The sequence below is a fragment of the Oryctolagus cuniculus genome, chromosome 6 (genome assembly GCF_051225735.1).
Source record: "Oryctolagus cuniculus isolate XC-2025 breed Fujian yellow rabbit chromosome 6, ASM5122573v1, whole genome shotgun sequence".
NCBI lineage: Eukaryota > Metazoa > Chordata > Mammalia > Lagomorpha > Leporidae > Oryctolagus > Oryctolagus cuniculus.
In genome coordinates, this window is record NC_142872.1 from 9,674,622 (window position 1) to 9,698,602 (window position 23,981).

The 23,981-nt window shown below is 43.5% G+C and overlaps 1 long non-coding RNA gene across 10 annotated transcripts in view; it reads right to left on the reverse strand.

The window, feature by feature from the left end:
- LOC149126006 (uncharacterized) overlaps positions 1 to 23,981 on the reverse strand; it is a 453,707-nt gene that overhangs the window by 329,359 nt on the left and 100,367 nt on the right. For 2 of the 10 annotated variants that reach the window (XR_016235142.1, XR_016235149.1), the window contains exon 4: positions 114 to 1,041. The exons of the other annotated variants lie outside the window; for them this stretch is intronic. This is a non-coding gene — a long non-coding RNA (uncharacterized LOC149126006). Of the gene's footprint in view, positions 1 to 113; positions 1,042 to 23,981 lie in introns of those variants that run through there. 10 annotated transcript variants of the gene reach the window in all.

Below are 23,981 nucleotides of genomic sequence, written 5' to 3' on the forward strand. Positions count from 1 at the left end.
TGTTACTGCTCCCTGTTCCTGCCAGTCTTGTCCTTCCATCCGAGTCTTTGTCTGCTCCCTTGTTTGTTTTGTTTTGTTTTGTTTTGTTTTGTTTTGTTTTTTGACAGGCAGAGTGGACAGTGAGAGAGAGAGACAGGGAGAAAGGTCTTCCTTTGTCGTTGGTTCACCCTCCAATGGCCACCGCGGCCGGCACGCTGCGGCCGGCACACCGCGCTGATCCGAAGGCAGGAGCCAGGTACTTCTGGTCTCCCATGGGGTGCAGGGCCCAAGCACTTGGGCCATCCTCCACTGCACTCCCGGGCCACAGCAGAGAGCTGGCCTGGAAGAGGGGCAACCGGGACAGAATCTGGCGCCCTGACCGGGACCAGAACCCGGTGTGCCGGCGCTGCAAGGTGGAGGATTAGCCTAGTGAGCCGCGGCGCCGGCCCTCCCTTGTTTTCTAGCCCACATCTCCAGCTTCCACTAAGGATGGTTCAGAGTTCCCTGCACAAGTATTCTCGTTTATATGCCCAAGAGTTTTACTGGACTTTTAGCCCCACTTCATCCACAAGGGACTTGAGATTTACAAAAGGTCACAAGGAGCTGGTCTTTCCTCGATTTCATGGGCACCTCCCCTTTGCTCACCACTGTGCAGTGTTTTCGTATATGAATTCCGCCATCACAGTACATAAAGCAATACAGATGGAATGACTTTGGAAGGTGAGCTGAGACTGAAAAGAAAGGCGAGAACAGAGAGAGGTACACGGAGCATCTCCAGGCTTATGCTGGTGAGCCTTGGGAGAGACGCATCACGCTGCAAAGTCACTTCCTGCTGCTATCTCAATTCCTTCAGAGAATTACAGCCACGGACTGTCAAGATGCCTTTGCGACCCAGAATATGGTTGAGGCTGGGACCACGACAGAAGCAGCAAAGGCCCCGTTAGCTCACATCAACAGTGCCACACTTCATGTTAGCATCCGGCTTCTTCGACAAAGGGAAAGGTCACCAGGCCAATTAGGCCATTTCTTCTTGCATCGTTCCGGTCACATCATCTGTTAGAGCTTAGGAAAAATAGAACACAAATAAGCAAATATTTTACAGCACGAGGCTTGCTTTCTTTGGATCTATACCCTCAATTTCAACACTGATTCAGAATGTCCTCAATTAATTGCGCAAGTTATTAAATATTTACTGTACGCTGTGTACCGAAGTTCCGTTTGGACTGCAAGCTTTCCCAAAGACGAGCACATACTACAGATACTATCAAAAGGCACCTACATCCAAATTTTCCCAAATACAACTTATATAATAGAAATAAGGCAATGAGAAAAGTGTTAATTTTGGGGTCATCAGAACATGGATATGTCATAAATTATTACCAGCTAAGGTTTGTAATAATTTAGTATCTGGTTGAAAGAGACAGAAAATCTAGCTTCCAAAGACTTAGTCATGGAAACAATATTTTTAAAAGGAGAACAGAATACAGAAATGAAGATAAAGGAGGTAAGAGATCAAAAAAAAAAAAAACTAAGAAAGTAGGCATCCACATTGTCCTCAATTTGTGTGGCAGTCATCGGGACCACCGAGTGAGCGTTCCCAGCATCCTTTCTCGAGATGTATGGCAGGACTTTGCTTCCCAGTCCCTCTAAGGTGGGTTTAGCCATGTGATTTACAATGACAATGACACAGCATCACTGGGGTTTACCACACACCCTTGCCTTTGCTGTGACGATTCGGAAGCATGAATTGAGGTGGGTTCTCGGGCAGCTGTGACCACAAGTGATCAAGAGAAACTGCGCCAGGTCACCTGTGATGTGCACACAGGATAAGCAAGACACAAACAAACATTTGCAAGTTACAGAGAAAAGAGAAGCTGGTAAAGAGAAAAGGACTCAGAACAACACAGAAAAAGAGGAGATGGTTTAAAAAAAGCCAATTTCCTGGGGTGGGATCGGGAATGAAAAGAAACAAAATCAAGTTTCAAACATCGCAAAGCAGTGATGCAGACCGATGAAGATGAAGATGATGATGATGAGGAGGAGGAGGATGAAGACTAAAACAGAGAGCTGTAAGAGGTCATCCAGGATAAGTGAGAGAGAGATGGAATCATGGTGGGGGACACAGCAGGAGAATGAGGGCAGGATACAGTGTATCCAGAATTAAAGGCTACCCTCTCAAGGAATTTGTGAAAAAAAAAATGTAAAAGGAAGTCGTATATAGTGTGGAGGTAGAGAAAAGCAGCTTCACTTAGTTCATAAAATAGAGAAAAACCAGTGCACTCTAGAGTCGGAGAGACACGGTTCATAGAGAAGGAGAGAATGAAGCTGCAAAATGAGAGGGAAGAAGAGTGATGTCTGAGGGGGGGAAGGAGCAGGTGAGGTCCTGGAGCAGTCGCAGGGTTCACCTCGAAGGACAGGTGGAGAAGCAGACAGATCTGAGGGAGATGGAGACTTCCAGCAGGTGCATGCACTTGACCTACATCTACATGAATGCAGGAGGTCAGATTGTCCAGAAGACAAGAGAAAAAGGAGGTTTGTGAGCTGGTATCACCAGCAGTGATGAGGGAGCCATGTGCAGGGGAAGACGACACCATAAACCCACGGTCAACCCACTGGACCTCTGCACCTCACCTTGATGACACAGCTCACTGTAGCAAATGATCCGTTCCCCAGTGCCCTGCCTCTTCATCCCCAGAACTGGCCTGTTTTCTACCCACACTAACGTGTCACACAGATTTTGTTTCTAACTCCAAGCCACTTCTTAGCTCACTCGCACTCCATGGTAATGGTTCTGAGACCCCAGATGTGAAGTTTAAAATTTACAGTTGTATCATACTTGACATATTTAATTCTCAAAGAAACACTGAATTACAAGGCATTGCATGCTGGACTTGATCAGGCTTGCATAGGCAGTGAGTTATCAAGCTAACAATGGAACTCAGCCCTTATCCTCTCCATCCACAATAACAGGCAGTATTTGTTCTAAATAAGAGACAGTTACAGTGTATTGAAAATAAAGAGGAATAGACCCCTTTTCATGAGTGTATGACTATTTGCTTCAGGAGGAAACCACCAGCCTCAGGCTCTGTGGATGCAGAGGGCGTGGGCCAAGGTCTTCTGCAGATCTGATTGTGTCTCTTCGGTTCCCAGAAGCCAAGCTACAACCAGCAGTCTCAACCAATATTGAAACAACTTCCCAACAGAGCCAAGATAGGAGAGAACCGGGCAGATGTCACCAACTTCCTAGCTCCCTTTTAGTGGATCCGTGGTGATGAAAACAAGCCCAGGAAAGATGAAAAAGACAGCACCACAACATAATACCCAGCAGGAGAGAAACCCCATCCTTGCCGCCCGACCCTTTTCCATTCTGATACCGCAGTTCCATTAGGATGATGGAGGAGAACCAAGCCTCTCGGAGCCTCGCAGAGAACCGTGCTCCGTTCTGACTTGTTTATCCCTTGTCACAATACCAGCCACTGCTCAAGGAGACAAGCAAAACCGTGCTGTAGAGTTCACAGGCAAAGTCATTTTCAAGTTTTCTTGGAATTCAAATGAAAGCTATGATTTGAAGCCTCTGACAGAGAATTGCGTGTGACATTTAGAAGGGACGGATGTAAATTTCTTAAGTGACTGATGGAACCATCTGGCACTTTGAGAGATAACCACTGAAGTCTACACACACACACAAAATTTCTTCCTGTAAGATGATGATGACTGGATATTATAACAGTAGGAAAATAAAAACGAATGCAAACTTTATCGTGGCAAACCAATCACCTAGACTTTCAAGTTAGATGGGATTTCTGCTCACTTCTCAAGAAAGCACCTGTGGTGGGATTCACACCTAGGGGAGCCTCAGAGCTCCTGCTCCATTTGCACCACTAAGAAACCACCGCCTGTGCCTACCTGAGGAGGAAACTGCTACCCCGAGAAGCTGGGAGGCAGTCAGCACACCACGGAGTGCAACCCACGTGCACGAGACTGGCAATGAGCTCACGTCTGCTCAGATGCTACGGGCTGCCACGTCCCACCGGCTTCTGCCACAACCGATAGGCTCCATCAGGAAGACGGGCCAGGTGTGCACAAGGACCAGGGAGTCCACGATCATCACCTACCCAGGTGTCCGTGGCCAATCTGGGAGTCAGGGAGGGGCTGTTTTCACGCTGTTCTCCATCCGCGTCTCAGCGTGTGTCCCCTAACTGAGCTTCATCCTCAATACCAGTTCACGGAAGAGACCATGTTGCATTGCAAGGGAATCTGACTCAGACAAAAGAAATGGTCTGTGAACTTGAATATCCTCTAAAGAGCCAGGAAACCATGCAGCTACCGTGGCTCCTGAGATGTGGCTGATGTATGTAGACTTTGACAAAGTTTCCAAGAGGTTCTGACCCCTCCTACAATCTGACACCTACTGAAATAGTGTGCTCTCAACATGGAATCGTGGTCAAGCAGCCTACCCAAGCCACAGTGCCTGGTAATGAATCCCAGCTCTATTGCATATAAAACATGTAACCTCAGGCAAGTGGCTCAAACTCTTTATAAATCAGTTTTCTCACCTGTAAAATGAAGGTAATTAAAATACGCCTATTTCGGGAGCTGGCCTTCAGCCCAGCAGGTGAGATGCCTGCAAGAAACTGGGAAGCTGCCACTGATGTGGGAGAGCTGGATTATGTTCTTGGCTCCCAGCTTTGCTCCCCTGGGGAATAAACCAGAAGACAGGAAAGAACACTCGCTCATTCACTCTTGCTTGCTTGCTTGCTTGTGTGTGCTCTCTCTCTCTCTCCTCACATAAAAAAATAATATCCAAACCACAAATGCTTGTGAGGACAAATGAGTCCATACATTCTGCGAAGAGCATCCAGTGCCTCCGATGTGCCCCATAAATGACAAGTATTATTGCTCCAAGCCTTCCTTCAAGGAGGCAGAGCTGGGAGGTCGTGCGGCGCTGCAAGCTGTCTGGCCCCCTTTCTAAGCAAAGCCTCTTGCTACAGATGTCCGCAATGTCTCCAGAGGTACCTGAATTGTCAGGCAGGAAGAGAGGTTTTAATTAACCTTGGCGATGCACACAGAGACAGCCTGGTACCTGCTACTGTGCACGGCCCCCCACTCGCACTGTCCCAGTGCTAACTCTAACAACCCAGCCAGTTCCTTCCACAGCTCATTCAGAACACAGCTGTAGCGAGCAATGTCAATATTTCCTTTATACAGCTATCATGAGTGATTTAAAGTGGCAGTGCCGTGTTTCACTCAGAGCCCAAGCATTCCTCGGACATAACTCCTGCACCTTCTATAAGCGGTGCATTTGGAGCCAGTCTTTGGCGGCCTTGCCCTGAAAGCAGGGATATGCAAGTTCAAAAGCTGGACCAAGGCGACACAGGCTTGGAACTGGGCTCCGAACCCATCTACTGTGCCCAGCGCAGCCGCAGGCGCCTCCCCTGCTCAGGGAAGCTCCGTGCAGTTCTTCAAAGCTCTGCCCACGTTCCGTGCTTCCCACCCTCCCTCCCCTCTCTGCTCTGGCTGCTGCAGTTCTGCATCCTTGCTCTTCTTACGGAACTGGACGCTGGATTGGGCAGTGCTTCTAAGACTCCTGCCACATCACCTCCTCCCCGTCTTTCCAAACTCCCCCTACTCCACAGCCATTCTCACAGTGGTCACGCCCAGAGACATGAAATCTCCAAAATGCACCCCAAATTCCGACAACACGTGGTATCGCCTCTCACGGTACTGGCTGCCTGGACTCCTCCCTGCTTCCACTCTCAGCCTGCGGCGCTCACTGCTTTGTCTGAGCCCTCGCTCAGAGATTCCAGCAGCCGACAGGCACCGGGGACAGGACTTCTACCTGACTTTTGTTGCCAGATCAGAGATTTGCTTTGATTAATAAAAGAATAATTGCTTTGGGTATTCTGTAAGATTTTCCTAGTAAAAACCAATGGATGACAAATGACTTAGGGTTTAAAACAACTACTAATTGGAGAGTGTCACAGTCAGGGATTGAATGGCTCATGGAAAATCCTACCCTGTTCACAGAACGTGGTTACCATAGATCACTGTATTTATTCATTATTAATTTCATCCGTCAGTCCCAAGTCTAGCTGAGTGTGCTCCACACTGGCAGCTGCTACTCTGCGTGAGGGCTCCATCTAGGCAGGAGGGAGAAACCTAAGATAAAGCAGGAACACATTACACGGCAGAAATCGCTTCATTGTAAAAGCTACAGAGAAAACAAAACAAGACACAGCAGAGTGAACAGGAGACACCCAGTTCAAAGAGAAGGCTGGAAACCAGTGTACAGGAGCAGTGTTTGAGCAGAAGGGCTTCTCTGAGGAGCAGAGGTGCCGCTTCAAGCAGAGGAAAAATCAAATCCGAGTCAGAAACAACTACCTATATTTTGGGGGAAGAAGAGAAGATGCCAAGACAGCTGGGTGATAAGGAGTTTGGCTCAGGGTAGCACAAGATGAAGCCAGTGAAGGCAGAAGGAGGGTGATTCTGCAGGGCCTTGGTGGCCAGGGTCACTGGTTTAAATCTGCAGAGTTTGTTCAAACAGCGAACTGAGTCAGCTTTATTAAAATAGCAACAAAGATTATCAGAAGCCACTCTGTAGAGAATGGACAACAGGGACAAGAGAGTGGAGGCACAGAGGTGTGGCGGCAGAGGTTAACGGATGAGCGCATCTGTACCCAATAGCTCCATCTGTTCTGCAGCCTCAGAACCCACACACGCCCTCTCAGAGCTTGGCTTTGCAGGGGCAGAGCCACTATGGCTCCCAGTTCTTTCGCTTGTTACTGCCATGTAAGGATACTGCTCTCAAAAGCCCCTCATCTTCCACCAGTGTTTTTCTGAATCTTCCAAAGACAAACAACAATCAGATTCACTAACTCAACCGGCCTGCCCTCACAACTGGCATGAACCATCTGTGGCAAACAGCCCAATCCTCGAATGCAGAGCTCTGTATCCATTGTCATCCGCCTGGCTCAGGACACCTGCTCCTGGGCAGGGCACCTGCTTTCCTGCCTCCATGAAGCAAGTGTTTTGGTGAGGAGGAGGAGTTATTTGCTGTGCTGGGCACTCTATGATTTTTTTCCTGCTTCACTTTGATTTATGACTCTGAGAAATGGAATAATGAGCAAAGCCCTTGGGAGTATGTAGGCTTTGCAACCATGCCCACACAATAGTACTTTTAAGAAAGAAATGTTTCCCATTAGCATTCATTTGGGAAAATGCCCTCTCTCCTGGTAGCAGTGACTTATTTCTGAACCATCATGAACTCATTCACACTTCAGCTCAATGGGAGTAGAACATCTAAGTACTATTAGTGACTTCATAAAACTATATGGATTTATTAATCTTTGTGGTAAGTAATAAGGATTAATAATATTAGGGCTTAAAGTGCTATTATGTGAGGTTTAGGGTTCTCTTTTGTCTACATACTATATTAACACCCAGAGAGCACAATAATTTTTTTCACATTCAGAGAATTTCAGAACAAAACAACGTGATATGGAGATCCACCTAGAGTAGGCCTCGTGTTTGAGCGATGCAGTGCAGTAATGGCGACACTGCACCAAGTTCTGAAGACGATGATAAAGAATTGATGCATAACTCGAAGCAATTTCACTGTAGCAAGTGTTCTGCCTGCTCAATTCAAATTAAAGCAAATTGGGTGTTGATGGAGCAGGTTGAGTGGCACAGCAACATAGATGAGGACAGGGAAAGTTACTTCAACGTGAGATTTAGATTGCTTAACTGCTGAAGAGAATTATGCCTCAAAGTACAAATGCATATATGTGTTTTAAAATAAGGCACTTGTCTACAATTGAAAACAAATTTACAGAACTCTTCACAGGACAGAGTGCAGTCTAAAGGTGGAAGAAAATTTAGTATCACAACAAACTCAGGATGTCTGAATATTAACACATTTAGTTTTTGGTGTATTCCTATTCTTTTAATTTTAAAATTTTTATTTTATTTGAAAATAGAGAGGCAGGAAGGGAGGGAGAAAGGGGAAAGAGAAAGAGGGAGAGAGGGAGAGAGAGGGAGAGGAAGAGAGGGAGAGAGGGAGAGAGGAAGAGAGTGAGGGAGAGAGGGAGGGAGGAGGGAAGGGAGAGAGGGAGAGAGGGAGAGAGAGATATCTTCCATCTGCTGGCTCAATCTCTAAATGCTCATAACAAGCAGGGCTGGGTTAGACTGAAGCCAGGAGCTCCACCTGGATCTCCCACATGGGTGTTAAGCACTCAAGTATTTGAGTCATCCTCTGTCGTCTCCAAGGATACACACTGGCAGGAAGATCATCAGAAATGGAGTAGCTGGAACTGGATCCAGCTGTTCCAATATTGGACACAAGCATCCCAAGCAGTGACTTAAGCCACTGCAGCAAATGCCCACCCCACGATTTATTATTTTCATGGCAGAAGTTCAACTACAAATAATTATATTGTTTATTACTGGCCACAGAATGCAGGGAGAAGAACACCTGATGAGAGTCAAGGGCATCGCAGAAGCTATTCTAAAACTCATTTCTCCAGGGTTTAAAAATATTCTAAACATAAATCAGAAATGTCCTCAGAATATAATGAAAGATCAATACAGGTTATCTGAAGCAGTTGTAACACTGATAGGAAAATTAACAGTATCTTTGACAAGCTGTTCTTCAATCATTCTTCCATTCATTCATAAACAAACACATGGGTTAACAAGTCACTAAGAGCCAGGCATGCTCCCAGAAATCGTGCACATCAGAAAGGTGAAAACGAGACATCTTACACCAAGGATCTTTCAGTGTAGAGTTGTTGGTCTTAAAAAACACACAGAGAGGCTTCTTTCAGAGTGTCTCCAACATGTCTAAAATCATCCTGGACCAAGATGCCAGGGGTATCCTAGGTTGACAGCTGAAAAACTAGAACAGGAAGAAAGCCCCGTGACACCATCCGAACAGCCCTGCCTGAAGCACCCCACAGAGCACTCCTGATCTCTGCTGGCTGGTCCTGTTGCCAGCTAGTCTTGCCAACCAGCACGACTGGGTCAGCCTTGTTCATCTACCTGCCACACAAAGCAACCAGCACCACCAGGCAGAAGCAAACCAGCCTCCATCCCAGGACCCATGGAGCTGTCTAAGGTTCTGATTCTCCCCAGGTCAGCTTGGTACTTGGGCTCAGTCAGTCTATACACATCTATCTTTGTAAAGTCATTCCAGAGCTCTTCAGAAACTAAACCTACCAACTCCGGGTGTGTTACAGCCTTCTTGTGTCCATATGAACCACCTGTACCTTAACAAAATGAACCACGCACACCATGCTTGTGTATGTGCCTGAGTACATTGATTTTATGTCTGGACTATTTGCAAGCCTGTATGATGCATCGGATTACCTCTTCATACCCTCTTTGTAGTTCTTTCTGTTTCTTGATTTGCCTACTTTCAACATACATAGGAGATTCCTCACAGTAGCGCCAATTCAGCCTCTCCTGTGCGTATCACATGCCTTAGGGAGCACACGTGCCATGCAGTAAGGGTTCTGCAGCAACAGTGATAGTCTACGAGCCTTCTCACTGCAGAGTGTGAACTGGAGATGCACGCAAGTGTGTGCGTGTATTTATTTGTCTTCTCTGAGTGTTCAGAAAGAGCAAACTGACAACTATATCTATGACACATATTTTCTCATTCTGATTTTTTGTGTCTCATATTCATATTTTATATTCTTGTTGTATTGAACAGATAGAATAGTTCAATAAAGTGTCCTGTTATTAGAATTACAAATCTCCAAATCAATAGGTATGGCACATGTTAAATAAATTAACTTAATCTCAAAATCAGAATGATAAGTCTGTCACTTCTTTTTATTTTCAACCCTGAACAATACAAGAAATAACAGTAGTATGTTCAATAATGGAGTGCATGGCTCATATAATGAAACAAGAAAATAAAATATGAATATAAAACATAAAAGTATCAGAAAGGATATCATTACTCAGATATTATGATGCTCTTGGTAGTCAGAGAAAATAGCAAAATAAAAGCCATAAAGTAGTTCTGTGAAGTGACCTCTCATGAAAATTACATGTGTAAAAGTCCATCACTTACACATGTGAAGGTAACAGCCAGCTAGAAGACACAATGATAACTAGATCTTATTCACAGAACCACACATGGCTTAGGAAAAAGCAAAATAGGAATTCTATAATAAATGAGGAAAATTACAAAATTAAACTGAAAGACATGAAAAATGGCCTAACATTTATTCTGTGATTCTGAAGAGCAAAACTACTTTCTATGTATTATTTGAATGTCAAGTGTGCAAATGTTAAGCTACAACTTCCATGAAATTTCAGCTAAATTTTCAATAGGAATCTTTTGACAGAGAATCCTCTGAAAAAATTATCAAACTCTTCATAAAAATAAATAAGGAAGAAAATTCCCTAATATACAGTAACTGCTACTATAGAGGCACAGTGATACAAAACTCAACTTACTGGCTTGTATATGAAAAACTAGTTTAATGGACATTTTCAAACATTATATATGAAATATTACATGGAAGAAAGAGAGATGAAACGAAAAGGCATAAATAAACTAAGAAAATATTGGTAAACACGTATCTAATGTTATGATAAGAAAGGCTTTCCGTATCACCATGTGAAGTGAAGCATTACACGTGATTTTTCATAATTTCAAAGGCATAAATTTTAAGCTGTTATCACAACAAACATAAATATCAAGTGGCGGAAGCCCAAATAAATCTTTTCCAGTTATGTGGTACTAAAAGTTAATAGTCTCAGTAAGTAAACAATGTCAATAAACACCATAGCACAAACCTGATAGTAAGCATGCACTATGAATTTACAAGGGAGAAAAAATAAAGCAAATTGGCACATTAAAAGTATTCATCCCAACGATCATCAAAACCAGAATTGGAACCAAGATCCAAGTTACTCATTCACTAGCTCGTCATTAGGTCACCACCTGCCAGGATCTTTCCAGCTCAGCAGTTTTCAAAGTGTGATCGCTGGGCCAAAATGGCCAGCATCATTTAGGAACTTCATGGAAGCACAGCATCATGAGCCACACACACTGGCAGGGGAGTCCAGCAATGCATGACTTATTAAGCCCTGTAGGGATTCTATTTGCACTAAAGAATGAGATCCTGTGACGCCCATGAACAAAACAGATGAAGAGCTCTTTCCTTGAGCAACTTATTTAGAAGAAGGAAGGAAGACAAATCAGAAACCAGAAGTAAACTAAGTGAGTGGTAGAGTTGATGAAAGTAATGGAAACACGCAACAGGGTAAGGAGATAGGGAGTGGGAAAGCAAGGGCCACATACAGTTTAAAATGGGGTGCTGAGTGGTGATGTCATCAAGAAGGAAGCATTTCCAGCCAATGGCAGGATAAAGGCGTGAGGCTTAGAGTCCTATCTGTAGAGAGCACGAGGGACAGAGGGAAGACCCATGCAAAGTCCTGTGCATCATCAAGAGAATCACCAAGGGCACCTAAGTAGCTGAGAGCAAGGAGACGAGTGCTGGAGGTAAGATCAAGGAGAGCGTGGTCCGGGGGCCAAACTCGGAGGAGGGTCACAAGGGAGCAAAGGGTGGCTGGCTCCCTTCTCAACAAAACAGGCATCACTGTGGAGTTGCAGCAGAGCTGTGGCATCATCTGTTTTAGTCTCTTACCAATACCTCTGGGTACCATGTTCGAAATAGGCTACCCTGGGGGCCAGGCCATGGGCTACTGGAGTTATCTAGCAGAGAACACAATGTGGTTTTGATGGGAAGGGCAGTGTGGTGGAGACTGGATGAGTTATAAGAAAATAGGGGGACAGAGGAGCTGAGATTGTTAGAATGAGTAAGTGAAAGAATGGTTTCCATCAACTGAGATGGAAAAGATTATAGGTCAGGGAGGTCTTTGGAGAAGGATTAAGAGTTCAATTTTCAATAGGTTGTCTTTTCAATGTTTACTAGAAGCTGAAAAAGAGATGTACAATAGGAAGGAATAAAGATCATTAGAGAGCTGTGGATTGATAGCTCTAAACATGGGAGGCATCAGTATAAAATCAGGAAGAATGAATGAGATCGCCAAGAGGATGAATGTAGACAGAGAAAAGGACAAAGGAATGAGCATTAGGGCGTTCCAACAGTACAAGATCAGGGTGAAGTTTTGTTTTGTTTTGTTTTTGTAGGAGAGAAATCACTTTGCAGTACGGTAGACTCCAAGTAGACCACCAAGCAGCAATTTCAAATGTTATGAAATAGACTCAGAGATGAAACCAAGGTGTGCAAAGCTCAGGTTTTATTGCTTCAATCATAGCACATGGAGAAGGAGAGGGTTCTAGGAACACCAAGCACAGACTGCAATGTGTAGGAAACATCACACCATGCAAGCCTGGGGCACCACGGTCATGCCTCCTTTCTCTGTGCTGCATCAGCCATCCAACGCTCAAAGCAGCCAAGATGATGATAAGGTTTGAATGTGTCCCCCATCTGTTGAAACCCTAGTGGCTGGCATTGTGGCCTAGCAGGTAAAGCCACAGCCAGGGGTGCTGGCATCCCATATGAGTAGTGGTTCAAGATACAGCTGCCCCACTTCCCATCCAGCTCCCTGTTAATGCACCTTTGAAAGCAACAGGAGACAGCCCAAGAGCTTGCCCTCCTCTCCACCCCCTTCTTCAAATAAGGAACTTAATCTTAAGAAGAAAAGGAAAGCAGGAAGGCGGGAGGGAGGGGAGGAGGGAGGAAGAAAGGAAGAAGGGAAGAGAGAGAAAGAGAGAAAGAAAAAGAGAGAGAGAGGGAAAGAGAGAGAAAAGGGGAGAGAGAGGGAGGGAGAGAGAGAGAAATAGAGAGAGAGAGAGAGAGAGAGAGAACCCTACCTAACCCTTAACGTGATAGTGTGAGGAGGGGAAGGTTTTGGCAGGTTATCAGGTTATGTGGGCACAGCCTATGTGGGATTAGCACCCTTAAAATGAAGTCCCAATATGGCTTCTCCTTGGCCATTCTGGCATGTAAGGACAGAGCCAGAGGGTACCACCTGTGACATAAGTACGTTCTCACCAGACATTAACTCTGTGGCACTCTGATCTCAGGCTTCCCAGGTTCCAAAGCAGAGATAAGAATGCCCATCATGTATATGCCATGCTGTTTATGCTATTTTTTACCGAAGTCCAAGCAGACAGGATCGAGAGAATGAAGATACAAGTTTTTGAGGTTTTCCATGGTTACATACAGAAACCTGCAAAGGAGATTCTATAATGAGAGTGCTGTAGGAGCAAACCCAAGAATATGCAAGATCCTGGAAGCATAGCAAAAAAAAAAAAAAAAAAAAAAAAAAAAAAAAAAAAACGCATGTAAGAGCAATCATCAACGCTGCCAAATGCTGTTGAGAGGTCAAGAGAAGACTGGGAATTCATTATGGACTTTCCTGTGTGTGGTCTCCAGTGATCTTTACAAGGGGAATTTTATGGGGTGGTAGAAGGCAAAGAGCTGAAGGGAGAGGCCAGGCACAGAACTGCAGACCACAGCAGAGACAGCCTAATTCAAGGAATTTTACTACAAGGGGAGCCAAGAAATGCAACATGAACTGGTGAAGGAAACTGGGTCAAGAGACTTCTATCAGATGGGCAAAACTGTAAGATTATTCTTGTAGCCAAGAGCCAGCAGGAAGGGGAATTTCTAAGATGCAGCATAGAGAGAGAAGTTGGGCACTGTGGTTTGGAATAGGCAAAAGAAGACAGATTTTGTGCACAAGTTTAATGGATAGAATTTCCTAAGTAATTCAGAGAGTCCATCTTACAAAAACTAAGACAGCAGTGCATGGTGCAGGAAGGATGTAAGACAGATCTGGTGATTATTTCAATTCTGAATATTTCAAGAAAGCAGGCATAAACCAAGGTCACCAATCAGGTATGGGACAGAACTTGGATTTTTGGGAAACCTGCAAAATCGTAACAGGAGAAGGGCTGGATGGACCCAGGGCCAGCACTCAATCCAGGTGAACATCGCACAGGACAGTATTGTTTTTTCAGTCTTGTTTTCTCCACCCACTTTCACCTACATGGAGACTGAGCAGTGCAGTAGTTCAAGTTTGTTTCATCAGATGAGTCTGACAAAGCAGCAAAAGCACAGAGAGTCAGAAGAGCTTACAAAGGGTGGTCACAGCAGTTGATGAAGACACAGACACAAAACAGGGAATACTGAGAGAGCTGTCAGTGAGTCAGTGCCTGTTACAGGCTCACCTGACTTTTCTGAGAGACAGTACTGAGAGCAAATACGTACTCACTGTGCCTCCCCCCCACAACTATGATATGCTGCTCCTAGATTATGACCCTCACAGAATTCATTTTGAAATGCCACTCTTGCTTTATGACATACATTTATTTCCAATGAAACACCAGGCAGAACGAGAAATTGAAAAAAAAAAAAAACAAGGACGCAAATATTACAAGAGAAAAATCACTCCCTTTAAAACCAGCTATTTCCAATTTTCAGAAAGCATAATATTTTCCCTCTCCTCAAGAGGAGTGATATTATCCATGTTAACTCAAATCTGTAGTGCACATTTCTTTCTCAGCCTTGCTTTCTTCTTAATTCTGGCCCAGTTTGTTATTTTTTTTTTTCATTCAACACTGAGAAGACACCAGAGGAACATTGTCCATTCACATAAGCATACCTCAAAGAGGCAATCTTGTCCATTCTCAGTCACCACGACTATAAACGTGGTTCCACTTAACACATAATATGGCTGCAAATCTCCCCCACCCCATGCCAGCACACACAGCACACAGCCCTGTGGAGGGAAGGCAGCTGTCTCCCAAGGGCAACCTGATTCTGACTCATGCGAAGTGAGTGTTCCCTGCCAAGGTATTATCAAAATCATCTCATCACTGGAGCCAAAGAGATTTGAACACATTACATTTCAGAAAGTTCTCATCTGAGTGTCTGACAGGCAGATGGATAAATGACAACATCTTTTATTCTGGAATTATGACTCAATCCGCTTGAAGTTGTTATGTTGGCTTCTCGTGTTCTTCCCATCTAGGGGATCCCTTATGCCCTAAGTGTTTACAGCACAAATCTATCTGCATGTAATGCCTCCCTCTGCTCCCCTGTTAACCGTATGTGGTAGCACACTGTGCCTCTGGGCAGGTCATCTCTGTGAACTGGACTGTAACCGACACGGGCATCGTGCTGAGTCCACAAGGCAAAATCGAAACAACCAAACCAACATCTCCTTGTTGAAAAGGAAATGTTTAGATTGCACTGGATCTTTAATTTAGAAAATATTAATAAAATTGAAAATAGTATCTTGGTCCTGAGGATTGTTAATGGAGAAAACCAATGATTTTTTTTTTTGCTAGTTGTTCATTTAAACATACATGAGGACTTCAAAAATTCGTGAAAAAATAGAATTAAAAGATGTTATTTTGATACAAAGAATTTGAAATGCCTGCATGGGAGGAGTCTTCACTTGCAACAAGCATATTAGTAAAGTAAACTATGCATGGATTTCAAAAATGTTTGTATTAAAATGAACTCTTAATTCCATTAGCCATGAACTTCTTTTTTAAAGATTTTATTTATTTTGAGAGGTAGAGTTAAAGACAGTGAGATAGAGAGACAGAGAGAAAGGTCTTCCTTCTGTTGATTCACTCCCCAAATGGCCGGAATGGCTGGTGCTGTACCAATCTGAAGCCAGGAGCCAGGCACCTCTTCCCAGTCTCCACGTGGGTGCAGGCGCCCAAAGACTTGTGCCATCTTCTACTGCTCTTCCAGGCCATAGGAGAGAGCTGGATTGGAAGAGGAGCAACCAGGACTAGAACTGGTGCCCATATGGGATGCCAACGCTGCAGGCGGAGGATTAACCAAGTGAGCCACGGCGCCGGCCTCCCCATGAATTTCTTGAAGTCCCCTTGCAGATATTAGCCAGTGCTCATGTTACTGTGCTTACCCTACCTAAAACACATAAAATTAATACACTATAATGTAAACTAAGTTGAAAACATCAAAGCGGCCTCTCTCTCTCCGCCTAGGGGAAGCTGGGCCCTACAGGAAAAGTGGGCAAGTGCACATAGGAAACAAGGCGCGTGAGGAGCACTCACAGCCCTGCAACTATGCTGCTGGTCAGGCTGCATGCTGATTTCTTTTTTTTTTTTTAACTTTTATTTAATGAATATAAATTTACAAAGTACAGCTTATGGATTACAATGGCTTCCCCCCCATAATTTCCCTCCCACCCACAACCCTCCCCTTTCCCACTCCTTCCCACCTTCCATTCACATCAAGATTCATTTTCAATTCTCTTTATATACAGAAGATTGGTTTAGTATACATTAAGTAAAGATTTCAACAGTTTGCTCCCACACAGAAACATAAAGTGAAAAATACTGTTTGAGTACTAGTTATAGCATTAAATCTCAGTGTACAGCACACTAAGGACAGAGATCCTACATGAGAAGTAAGTGCACAGTGACTCCTGTTGTTGACTTTACAAATTGACACTCTTGTTTATGGCCTCAGTAATCTAATTTCAAGGATAAAACATAGGTTTGGGATTTATGCCTCGTATAAAACATAATCAACTTGCATTATTTCTGTGACTCATAGCATTTTAATCTTTTCTAATTAGACGTAATTACTATTCTTTCTCACAGCAGGGTTGTACAGAAGCATAAAAGTACAAGGTGCCATGTATGTCAAGGGAGGGCTACAGAAAGAAGAAATGCAAGCATCAACAGTCATGAAAAGTGTTTCCCTCTGGGCGACACTGGAGCCATTCCCTCAGTGGGAAATGGACAGGGTGGCGAAGGCCACTAGGTAATTATTATCTTTTCACAATATCCTTTTTAACCACTGGATCTAGGTCCAAGGACAGAACTGCTTTCCATGTGGAGAACAGAATTTTAGTGTCAGAGTTTACCCATTTTAATTAGGGCAATTTAGCCAATCAGAATAAATTGTCTTTAATGTTCTTTCCTTCCAAATAGTTTTTATTTCATTTTTCTTTATCTCCTGGTAAATCAAACGTAGATTTGGATTCAGACATCAAACAAGAAGGCCCAGATGCAATGTTGTGGCTCTAACTGCAGTGAGGGTTGCTCCCAGAACAAATCACCAGAGAAGCACGACAGGTTTCCTCCAATCCCACTCAGGAAAGACGTTTGCCAAAATTACTTTTGCAGTCAAACTTTTAATACATTTTTGTATATAAATTCTTCAGTGAACGCATTTTTGCATATAACACTACAAAATTAGTTGTTAAATGGAAAACTGATTCCTGTTAAGCTATACTTTGGAAATGTATACTTATTAAATAAAAATTAAAAAATAGAAAACTGGTGAAACTGGGTTTTAAAACAATGAATTTGGTAAGTTATTCTACATTTATGCAGTCTACCTGTTATATAAACCATACAACTATTTGTGAGGAAACAACATGTTTTCAGGTTTGGGTTAAGTACTAAAACTATTGACACTGATCAAGTCAACCAGTTAAGAATTCATTTTAAATATCCTCTCCATCTTACTGTGCAGGGAACAACAAATCAATAAACCAAAACAGTCAATTTTACTATCCAGAATTATAAAGATCACCTTTTAATGCTGGGTTCAATCTACAAAACATAACACTTGGCATTTCATAAAAGCATATCACACAACATAAGAGAATTCTCCAGGTCTATTTCCAAGTCTATGGCTAGCAAACTTAGGAAGCAACATGGATTACCCAAGTTTTTCTAATTGGCAATTCGTACTTCAGTTGCTACGAATAAAAACTACTACCCATTGAAAAGCTGACGTTCTTCTGCCTCATTAAAATCTCCTGCAATATTCTGTGTGAATTTATTGTTCAGTTAGCCATTATTTCTGAAGATATACATGGAGGTGATAAATGATTGGAACAGCAATATAACTTATGATGCCAAAGCAAGCTACTTACACTGTAGCCACCTGTTTATTCAGACAACCTTGGACTCCACAGCATGGCAGACAGGAGGTGAGTTTTGCTCCAAGGAGTGAATTATATTTTGTTCCTTAAAATGCAATTTTGTTGTGCTTCAATTTTCCTGTGAATTGTTATTCTTTCTAATATATTCCCATAATTACGAACACATTTTAAGGATGTAACAAAATTAAGAGATCTTCTTAGAAAATCCCTTGATAAAATACCGCCCAATTAGATACACAATCCCACATGGCTTTCTAAGAAATGTGCCGTGAGGAAATTTCATCACTGTGCAAACACCATAGAGTACACTCACACAAACCTGGGTGGTAGAGGAAAACACTCAACCAGGCCTCTGGATACCATCGGAGACTCAACACGCTGGGAAAGGAATGCTGGCAGTATGACACAGCTGTGAAGTTATTTTTAATAATTAGGAGTATACCCTAAAATGACAATTAAAAAGTAGGATGTGGGAAGTACAAAAGCCAGTAACGGAGTAACTTACTGGCATTAACAAACTCTACACATAATTGTACAGGGTACTTCAAAATCCCTTTGAAGTAGATTTAGGGTTTTTATTTTTGGTGCAAAAAAACATTTGAAATATATATTGTCATAGGTTTTCAAAAAGTCCATGAAAAATGCATAGCATGAAAAAAACATGCATAGATTTCAAAATTTTTTGCATAAGAATAAACTTGTTTTTTAATTCCATTTCTTCACAAATGTCTTGAAGACCCCTCCTGGGTGCCATACTTTTAAATGAGTGGCAGTGCAGTCTGTTTACACTTACCTCACACTTACACAACACGAGTAACGCATTGAGCTGTCACGCTACAACAGCTATGATGTCACTGGGCTGTAGGAATTTTTCAGCTTCAGTATAATGTTATGAGGCCACTAATATATATGTGGTCTGTCACTGCCCAAAATGTTACATGGCATACATCTGTAGTTTACTTTAACTGGGCAAAAATTGCATAATCAAGATACCTGATTCCATCTTTTGCTAGAAATTTCTGAGGTCCATTTTATGAGCAGCCTCAGATCTATGGATCTCAGCTCCCCAAATGGGATCACTGGACAGAAAATGTCACATCCGGATTTTTGGTCTATGCCATAAATCTGAATAGAATTTCCTAAGAAGAAATTACAATGAATGACAATCAAATACACGTGACCTCAATCTGTTTTCCTCTCTTCAACACAAGTATTTCATCACATAATTAATAAAATCAACATTTACGAGTTTCGTCATGGACAGAAGTGCTTGCTCACTGCACAGCTCAGAACACGACACAGTTGATCACAGGATCAAGGCAGAATATGGGCAAAACACTGAGGGTTTGCACACAGCGGCCTTTTTTTTCTTACTGATGAGTAAAAATGTTAGGTTGTGATTATGTTCCAGAACAAGCTGAACCATCACATCTCACACTGACGAGAGCCTGAGGCATCATCAGTATTCTCCACAGCCCATGTACTGTTACTGACTTCTCTCCCCACATTTTCACTGCAACGAGACCCACAGTCAAGTTCACGGTCACAAGGGATTTGTCACTATTTTCACCACATTCTTGAGAGCTCTGAAACCAGACCCATTTGCAAGGACGTCAGACGCTAATGCAGAACCCCAAAGACGCTGTAAGCACGGGACAAGATAATGATGCCACGGATGCAATAATCCTGGAGACTTCACTGCCGAGGTCAAGGTGTCCCTGTCTTAAGTTTGTTCTATGAGTCAAGTCCCACAGGCCACAGAGGCTGACCTCCCCCTGGGCATCCTCACAGGGCCTGTGAACATGTCTTAGAACACAGCAATACGGACAAGACAACATGTGTATTTCAAAAATACGTTTTGCTGAAATGATTAGGCAAACATGATCTATTCCAAACAGAAGAATATTTGTCTTATACACTACCCTCCAGTCAGTCAGTGTATTGTGGACATATGCACATGTTTTAAATAAGACTAATTCTTTGAGTACAAAGCTACTCTTCAGGATTCTTGGTCCAGGTTGCTTCCCTTTGCATTTCTTACTGCCTGAATTCTAAGATCTAAGTCTCTGCTACTGTCTGGTAGCTGTACTCTGCTACTGTCTGCCTGGCCCACCCACAACCCTTCTCTCCCTTGTGTTCATCTGTGTGGCTACACAGTGGAATGCAGCACCTACTGAACACCATGACAGACACAGCAGGTACACATAGGTTCTTTTTTTTTTTTTTTTTTTTTTTTTTTGACAGGCAGAGTTTAGACAGAGAAATAGAGACAGAGAGAAAGGTCTTCCTTCCATTGGTTCACTCCCACGGCTGCCACGGCCGATGCTACACCAATCCGAAGACAGGAGCCAGATGCTTCCTCCTGGTTTCCATGCGGGTGCAGGGCCCAAGTACCTGGGCCATCCTCCACTGCACAGCAGAGAGCTGGCCTGGAAGAGGGGCAACCGGGACAGAATCCGGCACCCCTACCAGGTGTGCCGGCGCCACAGGCGGAGGATTAGCCAAGTGAGCCGTGGCACTGGCCACACATAGGTTCTCAACACCTTCCTTTGACCCTCCGCTAGGAAGCGAAGTTTCAGGGAGTACCTGAGATTCAGCTTAGGACAGACAGCAGTGTGGAAGTGCAGATACAGCAGAGCGTATGCTGTTCCAGGCACACACATACTGAGCTCTTCCTTTTCACTTGAACTTGTTTTGTGACCACTTCCATTGCTTGGCGTAACAAAGCATGTTTAACCATTCCTCAGCAGTGAAACATTCTGACTGTGGCCCAGCCCTGGCTGTTTCGGCCATCTGGGTTGTGAGCTAGTAGACGGAAGACCTCTGTCTCTTCCTCTCTGTAACTTTACCTCTCAAATAAATACATCTTTAAAAAGATGATCAAATTGTCAAGCTTAACTTCATAAAAAAAAAGAGAGAAGTGTTTTGGTTGAAAGTTTTAAAGCCTTTGGGGGGCCAGCGCTGTGGCATGGCAGGTAAAGCTGCCACCTGAGGTGCTGGCATCCCATATGGCCGCCAGTGTAAGTCCTGGCTGCTCCATTTTGGATCCAGCTCTCTGCTAATGCTCCTGGGAAAGCAGCACAAGACGGCCCAAGTGCTTGGGCCCCTACACCCACGTGGGAGACCTGGGATAAGCTTCCAGCTCCTGACTTTGGCTGGCCCAGTTTCACCCACTGGAGCCATTGTATTTTGCATCTTTAATACATAAACCTTTATGTGACCACCTAACTTCTTTCATGGGGTAGAATTAAGATAATTAATCACAGATTTTGATATCAATGAAATTCTTCTCATAGATATCATATTAGCCATTAGCATTTACACACAATCTATACCACATTCTTTCCAGAATATTTTAAGATTATTTATTTATTTGAAAAGTAGAATTACAGAGACACAGAGGCAGAGACAGAGAGAGGTCTTCCACTCACTGGTTCAATCTCCAAATGGCAGCACCAGCTGAAGCTGGGTGGATCCGAAGCCAGGAGCCAGGAGCCTCTTCCAGGACTCCCATGCTCATGCAGGGGCCCAAGGACTGGGGCCATCCTCCACTGCTTTCCCAGGCCACAGCAGAGAGCTGAACTGAAAGTGGAGCAGCCGGGACTCTATCTTCACCTGCTAGGCCACACTGCCCACCCTCCTTCCAGAATGTAACATTATGCAATTTTTAGTCTTTACCATTTTGATTGGTTAAAATTATGATTCACTATTTACCTTGAATTTTTTTTGTCTACTATTTAAGTAGAATGTGTGGTTTAGGTCACAGCTGTTTTGTTTTGTGATTTATCGTTCTCTCCCCTGATTATTTGTCTTTATGTTTAATACTTTATAAACCTGGAAGGGTTTCTGTATGCTTTCAATGTCAGAATACTGATATGTATCAAAACCGTGACAGAGTCATTAGTCAATTTTTTTCCTTTCATTCTGAAATTTTCCCGGGGTCTTCAGTGGTGTGATATCTCAGGAAGCAAGATTCACCCATGCTCACATCTTCAACTCAAGGCCTTGCTGGAGGATTCCACATGTGCCGCTCTGTCTGCGAGTCTGCTCCAGGTTGCCTGAAATGCAAATAACGATGCCTGCCTTGCAGTACTGACGTGTGGGTTACATACGACGTTAGGACCGACCCGCATACAAGGCGTGGTGTGTGATGGGTTCACGTTAGGTTCTCTGTCTGCATTAAGAGATTCTGGGTTTCACAAATATTTTCTGATAACACACACGATACAGGATTAGTTTTTAGTATGATTTGGCAAGGTTTTTGAAATGCCAAAATAAACTGGATACAATTTTTATGCATTTTTTGTTCTGCTATTTGAATTTGTGTCTTTCTATGGCTGTTCCCAGTCAGTGCACGAGTGTGTTATTATTTCTGTACCCTCAGAGGATAAGAAAATACCAGTGTGTATGTGTGTGTGTGTGTGTGTGTGTGTGTGAGAGAGAGAGAGAGAGAGAGAGAGAGATTAATTGATTGATTGATTTACCTGAATCAGGGCACAGCTCAGGGTTTCACGGAGATGCTGTCTACTTGGTTGGCATCCATTGGAAAGTTTTAACAGACCTCACCACAAAAATACCCCCTCTTGATTGCTCTGTCAGAAATTTCTACTTTTCCTGTCATTCCACAAAGACCTTCTGAAGGTACTGTGCATTTTAACGAGGCTACAAATGACTTTTACCTGAAAAGTGACATTATCAGAGATTAGTCTATCAAATCATTCCATTAAGCACCTATTATCATTTAACAGAATGCCAAGTCCTGAGGGATAGGCCCTAAGTAGACATGGTTTGACTGGAAGCAGAAGGCCTTAATATGTCGTAGTGTTGATGAAATGTCTGGTGCAGATCACCGCAGTGGGATAGGGCAGAATTTCAGCCTGAGCCCCAGCAGGAGGCTTGCAGACAAACATGCAAGGAGCCTCCTCATGCCCATGGCCATGTCATAGGCCAGGTGCAAAGGCCTTGTGCCTCAAGTGTTTGCAGCCACATAGACGCGCATGAAGTTATTCTGACCAGGGCGGGAACTGGGGTGGATAGGAGCAAGGATTCCTCTTCCTTTGTAGAATCAATGAATTTACAACAGTCTTCTAGTCATCTATCCTGGAAGTAAAAGCCAGCCAGCTGGTCAAGAGGCCAACCAGCTCTCACCCAGTGTCAGAACCTAACAGAAAATACAAGAATGGGTACGAAGGGAAATTTTTTTACTTTAAATTTGCAAAGGGAAGGCAGAGTCTTTGTGCATTACAGCCTGGATTCCACTGTAATGTAACCAAAGCTGAGTAAAAATTACTGAAACAATCCCTGAGAGCAACTTGCTCTCGTAAATGATTATCAAATACTTGCATATACTTGAAGGCACACGGAAATGGCCCAATGCATGAATGCTTTCTTGTACAGGGAAACAAGACACTGAGGAAGCAGGAGTCAAACGTGTGCACCCAAAGTCCCAAAACCCACACAGCAGCCTCCTATTCACCCCACCACTGCTTTCTTCATATCCTCCAACTGCAGAGAGAGAGAGACTTCCTCACCACCAAGAACGTTATTCCTCATCAGATCTTCTCACAAACTTCTTGACGTTACCTTCTTAATTGTTAAACTGCCACCTGCACAGACAAAATTGCCAGACAGGTGTAATTCACTGATACTACCCGCAGCTTTGAAAAAGTTACCTGGCTATTTCAACACACTGTGGGCCTGTGAATGCTATAATAATTCCGTGAGTCTACCTCTTACTAGGATTCCAAAGTTGAGAAGACAGAAAGGAAAGGAAATAAAGCACAGTGGTGTCTCATGCTGCTGTCTTAAGATGTTAGATCAATCAGGGAAATGATTTTGGTGAAAAGACATGGAAATTCTTGGCTAGAGTCAATTACATTGCATATTTGCAGCACAGTGGAAATTTGCCTATGGAACTGGTCCAAGTTGAGCGATTGCTAAAACGATGTAATAAAACTGCCCTCACAGGATTGCTATGAAGATTAAGTCAAACAATGAGATGTAAAACTCCTGAGACAAGGGAATTAAAAGTTAAGTTCATAGGGGCTGACGCTGTGGTGCCTTGTGTAAAGCCACCA